This window comes from Acomys russatus, chromosome 31 (assembly GCF_903995435.1).
Source record: "Acomys russatus chromosome 31, mAcoRus1.1, whole genome shotgun sequence".
In the NCBI taxonomy this organism is placed as follows: Eukaryota; Metazoa; Chordata; class Mammalia; order Rodentia; family Muridae; genus Acomys; species Acomys russatus.
The window spans coordinates 23,054,296-23,061,550 of NC_067167.1; positions in this window are offsets into that span (position 1 = coordinate 23,054,296).

Genomic DNA, 7,255 nt, shown 5'->3' on the forward strand with positions numbered 1-7,255 from the left:
AACAGTAGAACTTTATGATCTTCCAACAGTATTTAGCTAAATCCTCAGGAAAGCTTTAATGTTTTATTATTTGTTAACAGTTTACACATGATAAATTTGACCAAATATTCTTGAGTCTCCATTTATATGGTTCCAAAATTCTAAAGTGATGATCAGGTACAGTGAGCAATCAAAGTATATATTCTATCTATCTATATCTCTAGATATCTATCTATCTATCTATCTATCTATCTATCTATCTATCTAATATACAGTGTTCTGCCTGCATGTATGTGTGCAGGCCAGAAGAGGGCACCAAATCTTATTATAGATGGTTATGAGCCACCATGGGCTTGCTGGGAATTGAACTCAGGACCTCTGGAAGAACAGACAGGGTTCTTAAGCGCTGAGCCATCTCTCCAGTCCCCCAAAGTATCTATTTTTTTTCCTGGAAAGGAATATGCTTCTACATGGGTCTTTCGCCTTTGAAATTGGAAGGCAAAGCAATCAAAGCTTTCTATCTGGAGGACCTGGGACCCTGGAACCTAGCTAAACTTGCTGTTCACACACAAGGTGCCATTTACCATTCCAGAGAATCTTTCTGTAACTCTGTCCTGGACATAAACTGCTCCTTAGGTTTCCAACACACCCTTATGTATCCTCGACTGGCCTAGGCTGCCGTGACCCTGATTGTCTGCTCTCCCTACTTTTGAGAGTATCGTTAGCAACACAGTCTGCCACTCATGTGTTTGAATGTCACTGTGTTATGTCCCTGGTATCACAAAACAAAACAAAATTAGATGCTACAAAGGAAAACGGTGTCCTGTAATCATGCTCTAGGCTGATGCACCAAGGTCTCTGCGATGACATGAGCACTGCTGTACTTTAGAGTTCATGTGTGTTCATGTGTGTTCATGGCACTTCCCGTTCCTTCTTCCCAGTGACTTTCAGCATCTATAGTTTATCCTTGATGAATTTCCATAATATAACTGCTTACCTTGTAATTTTTAAATCCCTTTAATATTATTGTAGAAAACAAGGGTATTTAAAGACTAATAAAACACTTTTATACCTCATTTGAAAAGTTGCTCATCCTCAGCCATGCTTGACATCACAAATCATCCACTCACACTGCTTGCGTTAGCGATGCCTTGGAATCAGCTTAGGAACAGATCAATGGATGACTATAGAGAGAAAATGGGGTGACTATAGAGAGAAAATGGGGTTTCTATAGCCAGATGACGGTGAGCCCGCCACACAGAATCACATCACACCACTTTCAGGAAAGGTCATGTCAAAGAGAATGACCTGGATTTGAAAGACAAATACATTTTATTTCCTATTAAGAATTCAGATTAAGGGGCTGGAGAGATGCTTCCTTAGTTAAGAGCAGGCTGCATTTCCAGAGAATTCGGGTTTGGTTTCTAGCACCCACATGGCTGCTCACAACTGTTTGTAACTCCAGTTCCATAGGATCTCAAAGCATTTCTTTGTCTTTACAGGCACTACAATTACATACATGTGGGATGAGCACCCAAACACTTAAAATAAAAACAAAAATAAAAGTATAAAAAGTCTAAAATAGTATCTAGATTAAATAATTGATATGGATGTGGAGGTGGGGACAGAAGAAAGGCATACAAGAGGGAAATTAGGAAAAATGATTCAAGTACATTGGATACATGTATGAAAATATCATAGTGTGACATTGTTTTGTACAACTGATAATACATTAATAAGCTTTGTTATGGAACACCTGCCATTTCCTTTCATAGCTATCCTTTGGTCTTGAGCAGTGTTTGAGGATGTCTGGAAATCCTTGTCTGTCTTCAAAACTGTGCTCGCTCAGTTCAACTTACTCAGGGTTGCTGTGTGAATACTATGCACAGTGTCACAAACAGAGGCACGCACAAAGTCGTGCTTTTATAGGACTTTCATCTAAGAGAGTGAAGTACACAAAAAAGGAATTGGGGGAACCGTGGACACTGTCACATCCCACTTTTAGCTGCTTTTCCTTTACTTTAAACACTTGTTATGTCACCGCAAAGTTGCTTTTTTTTTTTTTTTTTTTTTTTTTTTGTCTTTTCCTAGCATCACCATTTCCCTCACCTCCGTGATATATTTTTTAATTCTCAACTTGGCACACAGTTGAATTAATGGTTTGCTTAGTGGTGCCGCTGCTGGAAATGGGTGTCTCTAAATCATTTAGGTGTTGCTGGGATTCCATGCCTCCATTTGCAAACGTGAGAGGACGGGGGAAACTCCTCTCAGGGAGCTTACTACGTGCGGCAGAAGGAATATTGATACTTGAGTTTATGAAGTTTTATGAACTGGACTAAATAGTGCTCCTTCTGACCAAACACATCAGTCCAGTGAACTGCAGGCTAGTTTTTAAACTGTCCTCAGATAAACAGACTTCTTGGGACAACAGGGAAGAGACTGGACCTACCTCTCTCTCTTCTTCTACCGTGCAGTTCCAAATCCATGACTTATTATTATTTTTAAGTATAACTGTGTTTCTATTTTATTAGTGTGAATTAATTGTGGCTTCCGTGTTGACTCCACTTCCTCTTTGCCCACAGCAACCATTAGCCACTCCTCTAAACACAGATCGGAAGAAAATACTTGTAAGGGGATTTGTGCAGCTCCTTCCTCAGGTGTCTACGTGCTCCTTCTTTCACTGAGCACATCAAACCTGTTATCTCTGCTTAACTCTTGATTATGCTTACTGCGTGGTTCTTGAAAGACTGAGCAGTATAGCTACTCACTTATTGAATCAGAGATAAAGTGAATCCTCATGACTAGCATGCTGAGGGAAGAAGTTAATATTTGGAAGTGCCATGCTAGGTAAAGAAAGTGGGCTTCTTCACTCGAGTGTAGACATATATGCATCTTTTTCCTCTGTCCCTTGCTCTGTATCGCTGGTTCTCTCTCAGTGTCACTGTTTGTCTGAGTCTGTTTTTCTCTCTTTCTGTTTCTTTCTTTCCTCCACAAACTGAGTTGAATTCAGGTGGCATGTAAACCTTTCTGTACAATGCTAATGATTTTTAAACTCATACCTTCCTAATTAACTCTGAGCCAGATAACTTTTTCCACGCAGGTTAAATGTACTACTTGACTGGGCAATTCTATTTAGTGATTATTAATATACTAAAAACATTACACATATAAAGTTCTCTTATTTAAGTATTAATTATTTATGATTTGTCTTTCTCTATAGAGCATTGAATTTGTGTGTCTCTGTGTCAGATGCTTTCTTGATCCTGTAGTGGAAATGCAAAAATATGGGGCTGTATCCTTAGCAACAGCCTACATCACTATTTTATCCTACACATAACCAACTATTTTAGTAATTACATTTCTTGTATTCAGTCTGACCAGAGGTACACAAAAGGATTACCAAAGGATGTGATCTATTTTCTCCTTTTAAAATAGGAAAATGTTGAAGGAAAGACATTTTCATACAGTTGTGTATACATGTCGATTTATGGAGAAGCCAACATTTGTTTTAGGCTGTGGTCTTTAATGAAAGCAAGTTAGGTGGAATTGAACAAAAATCCCTGTTGCTCAAAGTTTGACCCAAATTATCTATTCTTAAATTAATTTATTAAAGTGAAGTTTCCTTACTACAGACCTAAAAATATGTTCTGGGTAAAATCCATTAATATGCATTTTAATAAATTTCTTAGAGACTTTTATGCCTGTTAAAGATTAAGAACTAGTGCCCTAGAGGTAAATTGTATTTATAATTCATAGAATACAAGCCAATAGTTTCAAGACCCATTAGGGACTCAAAGAGACACTTATCAAAAGAAACAACTTTATTGAAACCATAGCATAATGTAAAAATGCTACAGTAGAAAATAAAACTGGAGAAAGAATGAAAACAAGGAAGTTGGCACAGCGTGTTTTTCTCTCAATTACTCATACAAATAAAACATTCCACTCTCCTTGGGCATATTCTGAAGTCTTCATATGAAGATCTGAATTCACAGGACATCTAAATTGAGTTATAGAAATTCTTTCAAAGAGTGGCTCTAAGGAGACTGAGAGCTGTCTTAGCCATTTCCTTGTAAATTGATCTTATTTAAACATAAATGAATTCCTTTATCCATAACTTCTAAAGCAGAGGAAATGATATTAACACTATCAGGGCCATTCATTCCTAGATCCTGAGATTTTGTAAAAATCCCAAGGTTTTGGGATTCTTTAGGTTCCGTTTCAGATTTTTGATGCCCCACATAGAAGAAATTCATATTTAATTTGGTTTAAGTCTCTCTTACCTCTAGGAAATATGTGTCTAAAGCTAGTAGTTAGCAGATCTCTACATTGCAAATACATGCCTCGCTGAGTAATCTACTTCATCTGTCTTAGTCTAAAATGGAAATATTCTGTGGAGGGGCTGAGAGCTGTGTCTGTGAGCAAAAGTATCAACAAAGAAGAAGCACTGCTCAGCCAATGGAAGAAAGAAAACATTTAAAGAGTTTTGATTGGCTGCTCGATGTGTCTGGCATTGAATACTTTCATAATGTTTTTTCGTCATCTGCTCTATCTAGGATCAATCATTCTGTGTAATTCATATCTGGAGAGAGGGTACAGTTTGAGGCTTTCACATAAGCTAAACTTATTGATGCAGTCTTCTCTCATGCCAAGGCCTTGAGCAATGTTCATGTCTATTTGAGTTCTTAAAAAATCCACAGAATGGCTCAAACATCACTCCTATCAATCTGTTGTTCAACTAAAATAGATTAATTTGATTTCACTTTGACATGGTAAAGTATCTCTTCTAAGTAACTAGGATGCTTCCTACTTTTATTCATGTTGTCTTATATCTATTGAGCCTCTGTCTATGTAGCTTATTTTGATGTACACTGTTTTATCTCCCCTCTCTCTGTGCATTTCCTACCGTCATATTTCTGTAAGACAGTGTAGTGGTTTGTGGAGAGTGGATGAAGTCCTGTGTGAGTGTATATTATTGACATGAGCCTAGCCATGTCAAGGACCACTCTGCTTCACGCAGATCCATATGAATGGAAAAGCCATCCCAAGGTGAGGCTCAGAGAAATGGTAAAGCCTTCTCTTGGTTCAATTACAAATGGGTGACACTCTTTGTACTTAGCTAAAACTAGTGTGTACAGAAGGAGGATGGAAGGACCCTGAGGGTTCAGGAGCCCACAGGGAGCACATCAAGGCTGGTAGGTCTAGACCCAAGGCAGCCTGCACAAACTGTTTCAGCAACCAAAGACAATGCATGCAATAACCCTAGACCCCTCAGTTCAGATGTAGTCAATGGACAGCTCGTTCTCCATGATTGTAGGGAGATCGGGGACTGCCACTGACATGAACTCTGGTATCCCAGATTTGATCACTTCCCCTTGGTGGGGAGGTCCAGCAGCACACATAGGAAGGGTAAGCAGGCCATCCAGATGAAACCTGATAGGCTGTGGCCATATGGTGGGGGAAGAGGTCCCCCTCTGTCAGAGGTCTGAGAGAGGGGAATAGGGAAGAAGAGGGAGGGGGGAATGGGAAGATACAAGTGAGAGGATAACAACCAGGATACAATCTGAATAAATGATAATAAATAGAAATTAAAAAAAAATATCTACTGCAGCTTTTTTTTTTGTTTTTTTTTTTTGTTTTTTTCCTACTACAACTTATTTTTTTAATTTTTAAAATTTTATTTATGTTATTTATTTATTTATTCAGATTACATCTCGACTGTTATCCCCTCAATTCAGCTTCTTCATTCTGGGTGCTGATACTGTAGGCAGAAACTGTTAACTCCAACTTCCTCTTTAAGGATGGCTGCAAATTGCAGTGCTCCTCTTTAGGCCCTTCCTACTGAGGTCAGCTAATTACAGTCCACTCCCTCTGCTTCCTGAATGTGGTTTGAAGATGTGAAATCCCAGTTTGCTGACGCCATGACCGTGTTTGCCATGCAGGGCTATGCTTCCCACCAAGAATGGAGTCCTAGCCCTCTGAAATCACAGATCAAATAAACTCTCCCTTCTGTAAGTCGCTTTGCTCATGGTGTTTTATCACAGCAATAGAAAAGTAATTAATACAGAAGTTGAGGTGCAATAGTCTTGGAAGGAATGTGAAAAACTCTGGTCTTAGTGGGTTGACCTAGTAAGAACCTGGAAGACAACAGTGAGTGTCAAAGACCACATGGGCTGTGGAGGCCCAGATGGAGGTTTTGGAGGGAAGCAAGGATTTTAATACTTAATGGACTAGAGGTCATTTATATAATGTTCTGGCATATGGCTATCTTCTGGCCTAGTCCTAAATAGTTGCCTGAGGCTAGGTTGAAAAATAGTGGACTAATTTCCTTGGTGGAGGAGATTTCAACACAACATAATGTTGAATCTATCACATGGTTGTTAGGGGTAACATGTTATTCTCAAATTCAAAAGGGCAAGTAGGTCAGAAAAACAAAATGTGCAGTTTGGGGAGAAAAAGAACAGTAGGGTGCTCAATGTTCCAGCCAAGGCATGTGATAGAAGAGAGAGCATAACTGTTTAGATGATTAGAACCAGAAATAGACAGGTTTGCCCTACACCGGAGCAAAGGCTAAAGGTGCACTCAGGGAGAAACACTATCTAGATAAGCTTCCATGCTATGAATGGGAAAAGCCAAAGGAGTTTGCAGTCTCTGGAAGGGACCTAGATCAAAAGCGGCTGCTAATGTCATTCAAGGCTGGCTAGCAAGACTTGGCAGTTTTGTCCTTGTGGTGTTGGCCTGAGAGGGACAAAGGATGCAAGAGTAAAGGTGCCATAGAGTCTTTCTCCATATTGTCAAAAAGCCAGTGAGGTCAGGCTGCATGTGGAAATGGGCTCTGTGAAGTTTAGGGAGACCATTGTGTGAAGCTACAACATGGGGATCTGGGTTACAGTGGGGACCTCAAGATGCTGGAAATACGGAGCATCCTGAGACATCTCTCTTCCAAGAGAGCTGCCAGACAGGGATTGGAATCAGCCCATAAGAAATGTGTGTTGTAGGCAGCAAAGCTGAAGATTCAAGATTATTTACGCCCTTGGGACCTAAAAGTCTAGACATCAGACACAAAACTACAGGATTTGATGTTTGCCCTTAAGGTTTCAGTCTTATTTTGGTCCAGTGTTTTCTCCGTATACCTGTAGCCTCCATTTTGTAATTGTAACGTATATTCTGTGCCATTGAAAGTTGGAAATGTGTAATCTGAAGGAGAGATAAACCTGCTTTTTAGGATCCCAAGTGCGGGATTGGAACGGTCTCGTGAGAGAACAGGTGAGGTTAA